Source organism: Otolemur garnettii, unplaced genomic scaffold (genome assembly GCF_000181295.1).
Source record: "Otolemur garnettii isolate 467f Iridium unplaced genomic scaffold, OtoGar3 scaffold00057, whole genome shotgun sequence".
Lineage (NCBI taxonomy): Eukaryota > Metazoa > Chordata > Mammalia > Primates > Galagidae > Otolemur > Otolemur garnettii.
Window position 1 is genome coordinate 8,192,187 of NW_003852452.1, and position 15,683 is coordinate 8,207,869.

Here is a 15,683-nt window from a genome sequence, read left to right on the forward strand (position 1 = left end):
GAAGCTCAAATCCAAATCAAGAGAAAAACAGCTCTTATTTATTATGCAGTTTGCTCTAATGATGCTTTTCCCAGAAATGAATCCCTGTCCCTGTCGGACTTCCTTTCACAGGACGCTCTGATCTGGCTCACCCTTGCAGCACTAGGCCAATTGTTTTGCCTGGCTTTGTTCATCAAATAGAAAGCTCAGCTGCCTTTTCTCACACTCAGAATCCAGCAGACCATTTTCCTTGGTCATCAGCAGAGGAGTGGAGAGTCTCTTCTCTTAATGGGCTGAGTTCCTGCCAAATTCCAAAATGCTTCTGCCCATCCTTAAAGATGCTGAATATTTGCTTGTTACCCATGACATCTGGATACCTTCTGTGAGTAACCCCCATTGAGAATGGTGGGTTATTTTAAAGCAGATAATTCCAGTAAAATTAAAAAAAAAATAGGTTTAGGTCCTTTCAAACAATTTTGATATAACTTGGTAACTTAACAAAACAAAAACCTTCCCAGTTGCAGTTTCTACTCAACAGCAGGTGAAACAATAAAAGATATTGAGCAAGCAAAATTAATCTGTATCCAGAGAATTTTAATAAATTTTGAAACAAATAAAGCCACATAGATCCTCTGGGGTTTTGCCAGCAAGTGTTTAACAATCTGTTTTTAATAGCCAGGAAATATGCTACAACTACAGGCATTGAAGAGTAATGAAGTACTATGTAAAAAGTAAATAAAAGCAATAATAATGCTGAAGACAATTTCAAAAGGGAAAAAAAAATGACAGAAAACATTTTGGCTGAAACACAGGAACACCAGAAGTTATCCTGGTGAAAAGCTACCAGCTGGGTAGCTGAAAACACGTTCCCTGACTTTATTTTATTTTATTTTATTTTTGCCCTTAGTTTCTTATGCTAGCAGTGGGACAGGTTTGTAGTAACCTTTACCTCATGAGCTAAACAGCTAAAGAGTAATCCAGATTTTATTAACAATTGTGTGAGAAGCATGAGATTTGCTGTGCTTTGTCTTTTTTTCACCACACAGAAAATTTCCTCAAAACTTCAGAAAGAAAAAATAATTTTGTCAAAAGACACTTTTTTGGTAACCATTATTCCTCTAGTTAGAGTAACACCTCATTTGTCCATCATCATGAAGGGAACACATGTTCCTCACAAATCAATTTTCCAATAAAAGGAAGCAAGTTTAGTGTTCAAAGGAGTAAATTTCACTTAGATATTTTTGCTGGAACTCTTTCTAAAAGATATTACAAATTGAACAGGATTTGACCTTTTCTGATGATTCAGAGTTATCATCATAAGCATCAATCACTGTGAAATCACTGTGAATAGCCACCAACTCCTTCCTCTTAGACTCCAAATATACTGGAAGCTTTCAAAAACTAGAAGAAATGTTATTTTTTACCCTATCTACTTTGAGATTTGTTCTTAGCTTTCTTTTTGAAAAACAGCTTTATTGAATAAAATTCACCCATTTGAAGTATACAATTCAGTGATTTTTAGTATATTCACATATATATATACAACCATCATAGTCAATTTTCGAACATTTTCAAAAAGAAACTTGTATTCTTACGCTATTACACTCACATTATCCTTTGGCACCACCCTCCTCCCCTCACCTAGCTTAAAGAAACACTAATCTACTTTTTGACTTTATAAAATTTCCCTATTCTGGATTTCATATGAATGAAATCATACAATAGATAGTCTTTCAGGCCCAGCTTCTTTCCCTTAGCATATTTTCAAAGTTTATCATGCTGTTGCACATATCAGTACTATATTCCACTTTAGGGCCAAACAATATTCTATTGTGTGAACATGTCACAATTTTTAAATCCATTTGCTCACTGAGTGGCTCATTGAGTGGCTGAGTGCTCATTGAGTGGCTTCCATCTTTGAATCTTTTGAATAATACTGCTATAAGTGTTTCTGTACAAGTTTCAAGCCCACACATGTGGGCATAAGTTGTGATTTCTCTTGGGTATATACGTAGGACTGAAATTACTGGGTCATATGATCAGTCTGTGTTTAATCATCTAAGAAATGGCCAGACTATTTCCCAAAGCTACACCAATGTTTTTCAACTTTTTAAATCTCACAACACACTTGAACCTATAGTTAAATTTCCATGGCACACTTAAATTATGTTGTTTTAAAAAAAGAGTATAAAAAAGAATATACCTTGCTGTGCTTTGAACTTCTTTCAAAAGTAATTTAATTAATATACTTGAAAAATTTTTCTGGCACACCTGAGATCCTCTCATGGTACAGCAGTGTGCCACGGCACATGAGTTGGAAATACAGGCTATCCCATTTTACATTTGCATAAGCAGTATCTGAGGGATCCAATTTCTCTACATGCTCACTAACTCTTGTTATCCAACTCTTTAACTCTAGTCATCCTAACGGCTATAAAGTGGTATCTCATTGTGGTTTTGATTTGCATTTCTCTGATGACTAATGTTATTGAGCATCTTTTTTCTGTGCTATTGGCCATCTGTATATCTTCTTTGGAGAAATATCTATTCAGATCCTTTGCTCCCCCCCACTTTTTTTCTGAGACACAGTCTCACTTTCTCTCCATCAGTAGAGTGTCATGGCATCGTAGCTCGCTGTAATCTCAAACTCTTGGATTCAAACGATTCTCTTGCCTCAGCCTCCCAAGAAGCTAGGACTATAGGCACCTACCACAACGCCCAGCTATTTTTCAAGATGAGGTATCGCTCTGGCTCAGACTGGTCTCAAACCTGTGAGCTCAGGCAATCCACCGCCCTTGGCCTCCCAGAGTGCTAGGATTATAGGCGTGAGCCACTGTGCCAGGCCCCTTTGCTCACTTTTAATTAGACTGTAGTTTGATTATTGAGTTGCAAGGTTTTGGCATATTCTAGTCACAGCCCCTCATGAAATATATGATGTGTAAATAATTTCTTTCATTCTATGGATTATCTTTTTACTTCTAAAATTGTCCTTTTCTCTTAATTTCCTTCTTCTTTTATCACACATCTATTTATATAGTAAGTTCCCTTTAGTTCTTATAGTCCATACTGTCTCTCTGCCCATTCATTCTTAAAACTCACTACAGTGCAGATTTAATATTCATCATTCCTATGGAACTCTCTTACTAATACTGCTCCTTTCAAGACCAACAAGGACTTTTTATTGTCAAATCCAGAGGCTTTTCTATAGTGCTCATTCTGTTTGCTGGTTGTCATTTGGTATTCAAGCTTCAGTTCTTAGAAAATTTCTTCTCTGTTAGCTTCTATGATATGATTTCCTTTTTTTCTCCCTGGCTCCTCTTATTCTTACACTTAAATGTTTAATCTGTCATCATGTTTTCAGACTATATATTCTTCATGGATTATCTGATTTATTCCCATGCCTTCAACTTTATTGACAACTCCCCAGTAAGTCTCCAATCTCCACTTTGTTCCAGAACTATGTATTTAACTGCCTATGAGTAGTTCCTTCTTAATCAATTAAAATTTCTACAGGCAATTAAGACATAACACTGCAAACACAGAGTCAATCTCATTCTAATAGTTTATTTTTTCCTATTCTCATATCATTGAGACAAGGAAGTTTTGAATCACTCTCTATTAATCTCACTCTTCCATGCTGATCTCATGGTGGTCATCATGTTGACTTTTCCTCCTAAGTACCTTTCTAATCATTCCCTTTTGTGTCTTCTCTGCTATCATTTCCTTTCAACAAACTTTTCTCACCATTTATTAGGTTTATTTCAAGATGGTAGTATTTCAATTCCTTTCTTCTACCATCTCTCCTGTGCAATCCTTTTTTGACACTTTGTCCAGTATTAACTTTCTAAAACACAAACCTGTTACTGGCACCCTTTATATTAATCTCCCTTAAAACTCCCTGTGAACCATGGAATCAATTTAGACATCTTTCCATGATGTTTCTGATGCTAAATTACATTTTCGCCACCTGCATTTCTCTTGTTGTCTTACCTGTTTACTCCATGATTCAGAAGTTTTAGAGGACTTTCTATTACCCCAAAATGTTGCATTCATTTTTCCCCATTTGTGTGTAACAAATTACATGACTTTAGCAGCTTCATAAGACACAAATTTATTATCTCAGTTTCTGTAAAAGTATGGTACATTTTAGTTGGCTTCTCCACTCAAGGTGTCATTAAGGTAAAATGAAAGTGTAGGCGAGCTGCCTCCTCATATGGAAACTTAACTAGGGAAAGACCCAGTTCTAAACACCTTTAGGCTGTTCACAGAACTTATTTCCTTACAATTGTACATAGTATGACAGAGGTACTTGTTTAATTGCTAACTGTTGGCAGGAATCACTCTCAACTCCTAGAGGCAGCTCTCTGGTGCCTATCATAGGCCCTACCCACCATGGAGCGGTTATCTCTTCCAAGGCCAGCAGGAAAATCTCTTTGTCTCTTTTAATATCTTGACCTCTTTTAAGGGATTACCTGATTGGATAAAACTCACACAAGATAATCTTCATTTTTATTAACTCTAAGGCAGCTGGTGAGGAATCTTAATTACAACTGTAAGATTCCTTTTCATATATAATACAATATACCCATGTGAGTGATATCCCATTATATTCACAGGCATGTCCTGCTCACACACAAGTGAAAGGGATTATATAGGGCATACCCAAAGGAGGTGGGAATCTTGGAGAGTTCCTTAGAATTCTGCCCACCATACACAACATGTACTCTCATGGAGTATGCCTTTGTATATACTGCGCCTTGTTCCTATTACATCCATTCCTCATTACCTCGGAAAGCCCCTGAATGACTTTTAAGATTAATTTCAAACATTTCTTATCCATTAATTCTTCAGGATAAATCCACTTATTCCTTGTAGTACCATTATGTTTCCCATATCTTTCTCTTATATTTGCTTATGTTTCTACTTTCCAGGATAGACTATAAACTTTCATGATTAGTAAGTACCTTTCACTTGTCTTTGCTTCCTCAACCCCAGACATGGATTAAGTTCTTTTAAAATGTGAGTTGAATAAAGTTAACCTATCTCTTTATTGTGTAATAAAGCCATGATAATCTCATAGGCTGCTAAAGTGAATAGAGCTTTTCACCACATAACAACTAATATCCTCAGAGTAACACTCCTAAGCTAGAGTGGTTTTGTTTGTTCTCCCTTCCTCATTGTTCTATCAGACTTACAAATGACACTGCTTCCTGGCTACCAAACCACTTCTCTGGAATTGTTGCATTCAAATTGGTATGGAATGAGAAATAAAATAATTAGAACTAAGGGCAAACTATCAGTACAATGGACTTTGACATTATACCCTTTTATGGGTATAATGCATGACTTTTGTCACTAAGACTCCAAAATCAGTTTTGAACTATTTTTGTAGGCATTCTTCTAGGTACTTGGAAATCAGCTAGCAGAGTTTACTGAGTAAGTAATCTTTGAATAAATGAGGCCAACCATTTGAAAGGTAAATTTTAAATGGAAACAGCTTAAAAGTGAGAGGACTTATCCATTCCTTTACCATTCTATTTATATAATAACTAGAAAATGAAGGCTGTCATTGAATTTGGCAGAAGGCCTTAAAATCGAAAAAATGAGCTCAGAATACTTCCTTCAAGCTCAAAATGAGTAATTCCCATTTTCATCATTTCATTCATTGGCTCTTCCAAGTGCGGAGATAGAGTCATAGATGTGCATTTTAGAATTAGGCATCAAGTCCCCAGTAGACACCAAAAAGCAAAAATTAAGGAAACAGACCTTAGCAGAAAAAGGTATAACTTTAGAACTGCGTAAGTTCTGTTCCACTAGAATGTGAGAGCCTTGAGAATAAAGACCATGTCCAACCTGTTATGCTCAATGCCTAGTCAATGTGGGCACATATAGGTACCCAGTAAATCTTAATCAAATGAAATAATGATAGACAATCTGATCATACTGTGACTCAGTATGACTCTTGCACTCAAATATGTGTTGACAAAAGAGGATCTGTGGGTGATAGACAGCCAACATGAGAAATAGTGGGGGAAGACTCAGACCCAAATCTACAGAGATATTTTCCCATTTCTAATTTAGTATTTCACCTTCTCCAGTGAGGTGGGATGGATAGAGCTTGATAAACTCACCTCCCAGCAATGCCAGTGACCATATATTTTTTACTATAAGGTATCGAGTATATCTGTCAAGTATAAAGATTCCAAAAAACAAAACAAAACAAAACCCCCCAAAACTTTTAAAATAAGCTTCATATAAAAGAAAAGCAGAAAAAATATTGAGTATCTTTCTTCTTAAATGCATGTAGTATAGTATAAAAGATGATGACTAATATATTACAGAAGTATTTTAAATATTTCATACATTTTCCAAGATGCTCTAAAAACAAAAACCACCCTTGAAGAATGAAGACTGTGTTATGGAAACATTCGTGCTTGAGAGTTCTGGATTCTGAGATAGGATTTTTTCTTTAGGCTTTCACTCTATTAAACTGATTTCAACACTGTGCAAGGCTATTTCATCAAAGACCTTAGAATAAAATTTTAAGAGCCTCTAAAGATGCTTTGTGGAATGCTTTGGGCAAGGACATGTTTACTCAGGGAATATTTTACTGAGAAATTTAGTTGCTACTTGGGAATAACTCAATTTTTGAATTCCTAAGGTTTTTTGATAGCATACGTATCTTCTACCTTAAAAGCTGAAAGAATGAGATAGAATTTGAACAAAATTCTACGAGTAAAGGTCATCAAACAACAAGATTCTTCTATTGTTTTGCCATGATGTTTCTGTCTTTGGAATGACTGGGATTCCAGTTTATTGGTAAGGCATTCTATAAGAATGTCAGCCTTCCTGCTCGTAGATTTTAACCAATTGCCATCTGTCCTATATTTTCTATTTGAGCATACCACCCAACACAAAACTCCCATCTAAAAATATAGCTTAAGGTCACTTTTGAGACCTCGATAAAAGTAAGTTAAATTGAACTACAGCCCTCCCTTACTGGCAGAGTACACAAGGTCCTTTAGTAAACTGATCTGCCTTTTAAAATGATTTTTCCTAAACCTCCTGCTCTAATTATTTCTTGTCCTTCCCTGTGGGGCCATTGCTAGCAAAAGACCATAGCAACCCTTTAGATATTTATAAACTCTGTTTGTAGATCCAATAAAACTTCTGGTGCAGCCAGCTAAATAAAGAGTCAACCAGCTGCCATGTTTTCCACCCTCTGAATTTGAATGAGACATTACTCCCTCAAGGTTCTGAAAGGCAACATGAAAAAAGTTGTACACTGATAGCCAATGTTATTTTTCTAAATAATACCAAGGACTTAACACCTTTGAGTCAAGAGATAGTGTGAAGGCATATCTTTTGTTAAGGAAAACTAGTGTTGAGCCATCCTCCACAAGCACACACACACAAATAAGATAAATTTGAGAAATGCTACATACTAAGTTCTCTTCTTTTACTGTCATAGTGCATATTAGTATTTTGAAAATTCTAAGAAGTCCTATCCCAAAGAGATTCATTTAACTTTGTTTAAACCTGTATAAATAATTTCTCTTGCCTCACATCCTTATAGCACCTATTATTGTTTCAAAGAACTACAAATCATGTACAGATCTACAAATCATGTCCCCAGAAATACTGTCCTTCTCTTTGTGGAAATGAAAATTAGCAGCCACAGATTTCCTTATATAGCCACAATGCTATTAAACTGGCACAAAATAATTAACACATTGGTACTTTTCTTTTCCTGACTTAAATTGCCTCTTTCTCTTAAGGAAAAAATAACAGGTAACTCAGAAGTTCATTCTAAGTCCCTCCATTCATCCATCAATCCCTCTGATGAAGGATTACTAGTGTTTACACTTAGCCTTGGAACTTTTGAGCCATTCTGTCTTTACATGTATGTCTGCGAATTCTTACCAGGTGTGATTTTAAAGGGTGTCAGATTAATGATGTGTTTCATTATCAATAGGAACAGTAACAGCAATAACACAAGTCATAATGCATCTTTGAAATCATTTGTCTTTTAGGGGAATGGAGGGTATGTTACAAAAAAAGTTCTCCGTGCAGAAGTATTCTTTTCTTTTACCTGGAAGGAGTGTATACAGAACAGAATATAAAAATAATTTCTTAACAAAGACTAAAAGTTTAAGAAGTAATTAAACAATAAAGTTTGCCTGTTAGGAAGATCTAGGCACCACTTAGGTTATTTTGTTAGTACAAGTACTTCTGAAGGGATTTCTCATTTTCTTCACCTGTAATTATTTCTAATATGTCTGTGTTCTGATGATTGTCGAGTTCCTGGGTGAACCATAATGACTTGTAGGAAGCAGCTCAGCAGGAATAATGCAGACAACTTCATGGTAAGCTAAAAGTGAAAGGCAAAGAGGGAAGTGATTTGACATTTCATCCCTACATTTTAGAAAGCACTCCAAAATATGTTCCTTCTGGATGCAGCTTTTGACATCCAGAAGCCAAATGTCCTGTGGAATTGCCACTTACACATAAGAATGTACTGATCTTAGAACTAGAGCAGAATACAGAAGTAAATTGTTTCAAAATGGCATTTAGGACATTAAAGTCTAGGCTTCATTTAGGAGGTAAAATGTTGCATTTGAGGATTCAGACTTTAACGGTTCTACCCCTTATTAGACCCTCCATTAAAACAAAAAAATGACATTTGAATTCTTAGGGATTTGGTTGCCTGACTTTGGAATTAAGCCCTGTGGATGAAAACATAAAACAAGGTGGCCGATATTAACAGCACATCTTACTTCCAGATGTATGTTCATGGGGTCTGTATTAATTTAAAGTACTCACAAATATATACATTTACTATAGATTATTTCTACATTCAAAGATACCAAACATTTATGTGTCTAGAATTTATAAATCAAGTGCCTTCCAATTTGATCAAACTGCAGCATCAGAGATGTGTGTTTTCTAAATCAATTGTTGAATTCAGCAGCTTAGGTAATCTTGGCAGAGAGCTACCATCTTTCAGTCTTTCCTCTACCTAGCTGAAAACAAGCCAGAAGATTCCATGTTTCTAATTAAAAACCATCAGTTGCCTTTCACTGCTTTTAGTCTTAAGGAAGATTATATAGTAAGGGACCAACAGCTCAAATCCCAGCTCTGGCACTGGCAGCTATGTGGCCATAATGTTTGTATCTGAATACTGAGTGTTTTACATAAGTATTGCTGTCAGTACTGAAAATAAGGTGTTTCATGTAAAATGCCCAGCATAAATTGCACATTTAGTCAAAATATTATCACTTTTGTTTCAATCAAGCCACACTTGCTTGTCTTCTTGCCTTTACCAACTTTAGTCTCTCAACTAAAAAAAGAAAAAAATGCCTTTTCCTTTTTTTTTTTTTTTTAAACCAAGTGAAATTCTGGAAGCTTTTAAACATCTATCTAATTTTAACTTCATTTCTGAGCTTTTCCTTAATGTCTTCTAGGAGAATTAATTGTTCTTCCTCCCCTCATCCAGGGCCCTATGGCCAATTTACAAATATCTGTGTTACTTAACTTCCACCAAAGTCTGCTATATGTGAGGCACTGTTCTAGCCACTGGGAATATACAGACAAATATGATTTGATCTCTATTCTTGATATATTGCCGAGTCTGACATGTTATATGCAGACTTTTTGATCTCCCTCACCAGACTGACCTGAGTGAATCATGGCCCAAATCTTAATCTTTGTACAATTAACACAGTACATGCCCCACAAAACTATTAATGTGACTTGAATTGAATTAAATTACAGAAAAGATTGTCATTTATTCTCCCTGAATACAACTCTGTGCTTGGTTGAAGCATCCATATGAAAATAGGCCAAGATGGTTCTGTGGCCTGGCAGGGTCCTACACAGGGTGTGGAAGTCCACGTTGTTTTTGGTATTGCTGTGATGCAGATGGCCACTGGCTGAACCCCTCTTTCAATCATTCCACTTTCTAAAGAGGACAGAATATCCTTTCTTGGAGTAAATACAGTGATATTCCACCTTTTAACTTCTTTTCTCATCCTTTCCAAATCGTATCTAACTCTCTATGATCTAAAACAGTATTTACCACAAAGTCCAAAATGTAACACAAACTTCTCCTTCGCCCCTCTGTCAGGCTTTCTCTAGATTATTCTCTGTTCGGTTTAGGTGGATGGTAACTAAACCCTACTGATGCTTTAAATACATAATGGGAGTCTTAGAATTTATTAAGGCAAGTCAGTAGGAGAAATGTTTTTGGAAAGTTACTTCTATACTCTGTAATTCCTTCTCTTTAATACTGGGCCTGGGATGTAGATTATGATGCTCTCCCTATTCCCAGACACCAGTGGAACAGGTATTCTCCCTATCCGTTTGCTGTATAAATACATGAAAATTAAACAACATGTTCCTGAACAACTAATGGGTCAATGAAGAAATTAATAAGAAAATAAAAAACATTATTGAAATAAATGAAAATGAAAACACAATTTTGCTATGGGACACAGAAAAAGAAGTAAGTACTAAAAGGGAATTTAATAGTAATAAATGCCTACATCAAAAAAGTAGAAAATTTTCAAATGAACAACCTAATGTTGTACCTCAAAGAACTTGAAAAGCAAGAACTTAACCAAATCTAAAAACAGCACAAAGAAAGAAAGAATAAATATCAGAGCAGATCTAAATGAAATAGAGACTAACAAAGCAATATGAGGATGAAAAAATGAAGTTTTGATATTAAAGAAATACTTTCTTACTACAAACACACACTAGCTATAAAGCACTAAGAAATTTAAGTATCTATGTCACAGCAAATAGATGGCAACTCAACATCCAGCATTGACAGAATGCTTGAAGGAGATTGCAACAGATCAGATTCCCATGGTGGAGAGGGCATCTTCACAGGTGAAGGGGACCCAGCTGTAACAGCTTTAAGTTTTTTCTCCTCACCAAGGATCATGAAAGGGAATTCATTCAAGGGGAGTTCTGCAATCTGGTGCTCTTCAGGCAGGTCAAAACTCAAAATTTAGAGGATTGAAGGGAAAGAATTTTTCTATTTCTGTATAGGTGTCAGCTGAGCCAGGAATAGAGCTCAGTCACCTTTTTGCAGGGAAGTTTGGCTGTTTTTATTTGGGGAATCTGTTAGTCTTTACTGACTTTTCTGTAGCACTGTTGACAGTTCCCAAAGTCTTGGCAGCTTCAGACAAGGCTGGTGGAGCACCAAATGAGGTGTAGAAACTTGAGATCTCCCATCTAAAGCTTTGAGTGAAGGTCTAGACCTCAACTTCAGGCATCTTTAGGAGCCAAACGAGTGGCTGGTTCTCCATTTTCCTTGTCAACAAAGCTCAGAGTAGTCATTCTGGATTATTCTGAGAGTGTCAAAAGTTGGTTATTTAAAAGGTAAACAAAAACTGATGAAACATTATCTAGACTAAGAAAAAAAGAACCAAGTTTCAAATAAATAAAATTTGAAACAAAAAGCATTACACCTTTTACCACAAAAAAAGGATCATTAGATATTATAAACATGTATATGCCAAGAAGACAGAAAACTTAGAAGAAATGGTTGAATTCCTGGGCACATATAACCTACCAAGGTTGAACTATAAAGAAATCAAAAACATTAACAGATCAGTAATGAGTAACGAGATTGAAACAGTAATAGGAAGACTCCCAACAAGTAAAAGTCCAAGATCTAATAGCTTCACTGTGGAAATCTACCAAACTTTTAAAGTAGAACTAACACCAATAATTCTTGAAATATTACACAAAAGGGAAGAGGAAGAAATTCTCCCAAACTCATCCTATGAGGCCAGCACTACCCTAATACCAAAACCAGGCAAGGATACAATAACAAAAAGACAACAACAGATCAACATCCCTAATGAACATAGATGCAAAAATCCTAAACAAAACTGAATGCAACAGCATATCAAAAACATGATACTCATGACCAAGTGGAATTCATCTCAGGGACACAAGGTTGATTCAATATATGCAAATTAATCCACCCTATCCCCTGAATGAAGGACAAAAACCTTTTTTCCCCCTGCTTAATAGATGCAAAAAAAAATTTGATAAAATCCAACATCTCTTCTTGATAAAAACTTTGAAGAATTTATATTATTATAAAGGGGAACTTACAAACATATTACAATTATAAATGAAGATACAATATCCCAAACAACATATTAACAAGTTGAATTAAAAATCAATGTTTAAGTAATGTACTTTAGTCAAAAATAATATATTTTCTCCAATTTTAATATTAGGTGTATCCAGATTAAGTAAATGATTTTGAAGTATTTCTTTTTTTTCTATTGTCTATAAGATTTGGCGTGATCTGTTTTTTGAAATTATCATTTACTTTTATTTATAAATATTAGTTGTCTATTTTTTGAGACTTTGGAAAAAAAGTAATGATAAGAAGTTAACTGTGACTCCATACTGAACCTCAGAGTCAAAGCATTTTATAATAGACATACTCTTATTGGGCAATGTGAATGTTACTTGCATTATTATTATTATTATTGCTTAATATTTAGATGTAGCAATCATCTGATTTCTTTTCTGAATGTATTTATCTTCATTCATTCTTTATGAGGTTTTTGTGTCTAAGTCCTTATCTTAAACATTGTTACTGTTATTAAATTTTAAGCCTTTTTAATTTTGTGAAGGCAAAAAGTGGAAACCTAATAAACACATGTATATGTAAAAAAATACATTAGGTAAAGAAATAATGTACCTAAATACAATAAAGGCCACATATGGCAAACCCATATTATACTGACCAAGGAAAAGCTTTCCTCTAAGATCTAGAGTAAGACAAGGATGTCCCCTTTCACACTCTTATTCCACATAGTACTTTAAGTTCTAACTAGAGTCATTAGGCAAGAGAAAAATAGTATAAAAAGCATCTACATTAGAAAAGAGGAAGTAAAATTATTCCCATTTGTAGATGTTGTGATATATATATATATAGTATATAGACTCCACCAAAAAAAATTTATAAAGTGATAAGTGAATTCAGTAATATTGCAAGATCAACACTGTTTCTATATTCCAATAACAGACTAGTTATAAATAAAAAAATCATTTATAATATCTACAAAAGATACCTAGAAATTGAGTTAGTCAAAGAGATAAAAAAATCTCTAAAGGAAAATGACAAAACACTGATGAAAGAAGTTGAAAAGGAAACACAAAAGCATAGAAAGATGTCCCATGTTCATGGACTGGAAAATTAATCTTGTCAAAGGACCATACTACCCAAAGTTGTCTATAGAGTCAACAAATCCCTATCAAAATAACAATGACATTCTTCACAGAAATAGGAAAAACAATCTTAAAATTTGTATGGAGCCTCAAAAGACCACAAATAGGCAAAACAATCCTGAGCAAAAAGATCAAAGTTGGAGATATTACTCTACCTTTCTTTAAAACATAATACAAAGCTATATTACCCCAAACAACATGGTACTGGTATAAAAACAGATAAATTGACCAATAGAACACAATTGATAATCCAGAAATAGGTCCACATATGTACAACCAACTGACTATAGACAGAGAAGACAAGAACCTACATTTGAAAAAGGCTAGCCTCTTTAATAAATGGTTCTGGGAAAGTTATCTAAATGGAGAATAACAAAACTAAACCTCTATCTCTCATCATCTACAAAAGTCAATTCAAAATGGATTAAAGACTTAAATGTAAAGCAAAATTATAAAACTACTTGAAGAAAGCATGTGAAATGCTTCAGGATAATTGCTGGGCAAAGATTTTTGTAGATAAGACTTTAAAAGCACAAACAATAAAAACAAAAATAGATAAATGGGATTACATGAAACTAAAAAAAACTTCTACAGAGCAAAGTAAAACAATTGAATGAGGAGACAATCCACAAAATCAGAAAAAATATTTACAGACTACACATGTGTTAAAGGGTTAATATCCAGAATACACAAGAAACTGAAACAACAGAAAAAAAATCTGATTAAAAATGGGTGAATGAGTTGAATAAACATTTCTCAGAAGACACATAGATGACCAATGTGTATACTCCACACCATTAATCCTGCTGGCCAGGATTCGGAGAATAAGGGAATGTAAAGTAGTATAGGGATCATGGAATTTCCTCCAAAAACTAAAAATAGGACTACCATGTGATTCAGCAACACCACTATTGGATTTACACCTGAAGAAAGAAAATCAGTATATCAAAGAGATATCTGCATTCGCATGTTTATTGCAGCAGTGTTCACAATAGTCAAGGTATGGAATCACCCCTAAGTGCCCATCAATGGATGAATGGATACATACAATGTGGCATGTATACACATACATATATTATTTGTTGAAACATGAATGAGCCTAAAGGACACTAAGTAAAATAAATGAGGCACAGAAAGGTAAGTCATTCATAATTTCACTCACATGTGGGTGCTAAAAATGTTCACCTCATAGAAGTAGAGAGTAGAATTGTGGTTATCAAAGGGTGATCAGGGTGAGGAGAGGAAGGGTTAGAGAGAGGTTAGTTAATGGATACAAAATAACAAATAAGAAGAAGGTGTTCTAGCATAAACATAGCACTGCATGTTGACTGCAGTTATTAATAATTATTGTATATTTTCAAATAGCTAATGGGGAAGATTTTGAATGTTTTCAATATGAAGAAAATGAGGTGATAGATGTGTTAATTAAACTGATTTGATCATTACACATTGTATACATGTATCAAAATATCACTCTGTATTCCATACATATGTATAATTATTACCTATAAATTAGAAATAAAGAATTTTTTTAAAATCCATCAAATTAGTTTCCTACTATACAAATTATATGCCTGATTTTGGTTAATATGAAAGTACACATGATTAGGCTACATTTTTCACATTTGTAAGGTAAAGTCTAAGTTGTAGTTGTATCTTTCACCCAGGAAATGTGCCATATATCTGTGCATTGTACCCATCAGGGGGTAACTTATTGATCCCTCTGACCCTTTTCTTGAATTTGAGTTTTTTCTCATGTAGGCCTGCAAATGTTAATCTACTAGTTTCAATTTAGTATTGAGTACATAGGATGCTTGATTTTTCACTCTTTGTGATTCTTTACTTAGGAGAATGTTCTCCAAATCCTTCCAGGTAAATATAAAAGATACAATGTCTCCATCTTTTTATGGCTGAATAGTATTCCATGGTATACATATAACACAGTTTATTAATCCATTCGTGGTTAATGGTCACTTAGGTTGTTTTCAGATCTTTGCAATTGTGAATTGAGCTGCTATAAACATTTGAGTGCAAATGTCCTTATTGTAAAATGACTTTTTTTTCTTTTGAGTAGATACTTAGTAATGAGGATCTTAGTAATGGGGATACTTAGTAATGGGGACTGTGGGATCAAATGGAAGATTTGCTTTCAGTTCTTTGAGGACTCTCCATACTTCTTTCCAAAAAGGCTGCACTAGCTTGCAGTCCCACCAACAATGCATGAATGTTCTCTTTTCTCCATACCCTTGCCAACATCTGTGGCTTTGGAGCTTGTGACATGAGGCATTCTCACTGGGGTTAGGTGATATCTCAAAGTGGTTTTGATTTGCATTTCTCTGACAATTAGAGATGATGAGCATTTTTTCATGTGTTTGTTGGCAATTTGTCCTCATGAGAAAAGATTCTGTTTGTGTCTCTTGCTCACTTATTAATGTTTAAAC

The 15,683-nt window shown here is 34.7% G+C and overlaps 1 pseudogene; it reads right to left on the reverse strand.

Annotated features, from left to right (window-relative positions):
- Nucleotides 1–10,759: 10,759 nt before the first annotated feature.
- Nucleotides 10,760–11,325, reverse strand: LOC100958189 (annotated as a pseudogene).
- Between the last annotated feature and the right edge of the window lie 4,358 nt (nt 11,326–15,683).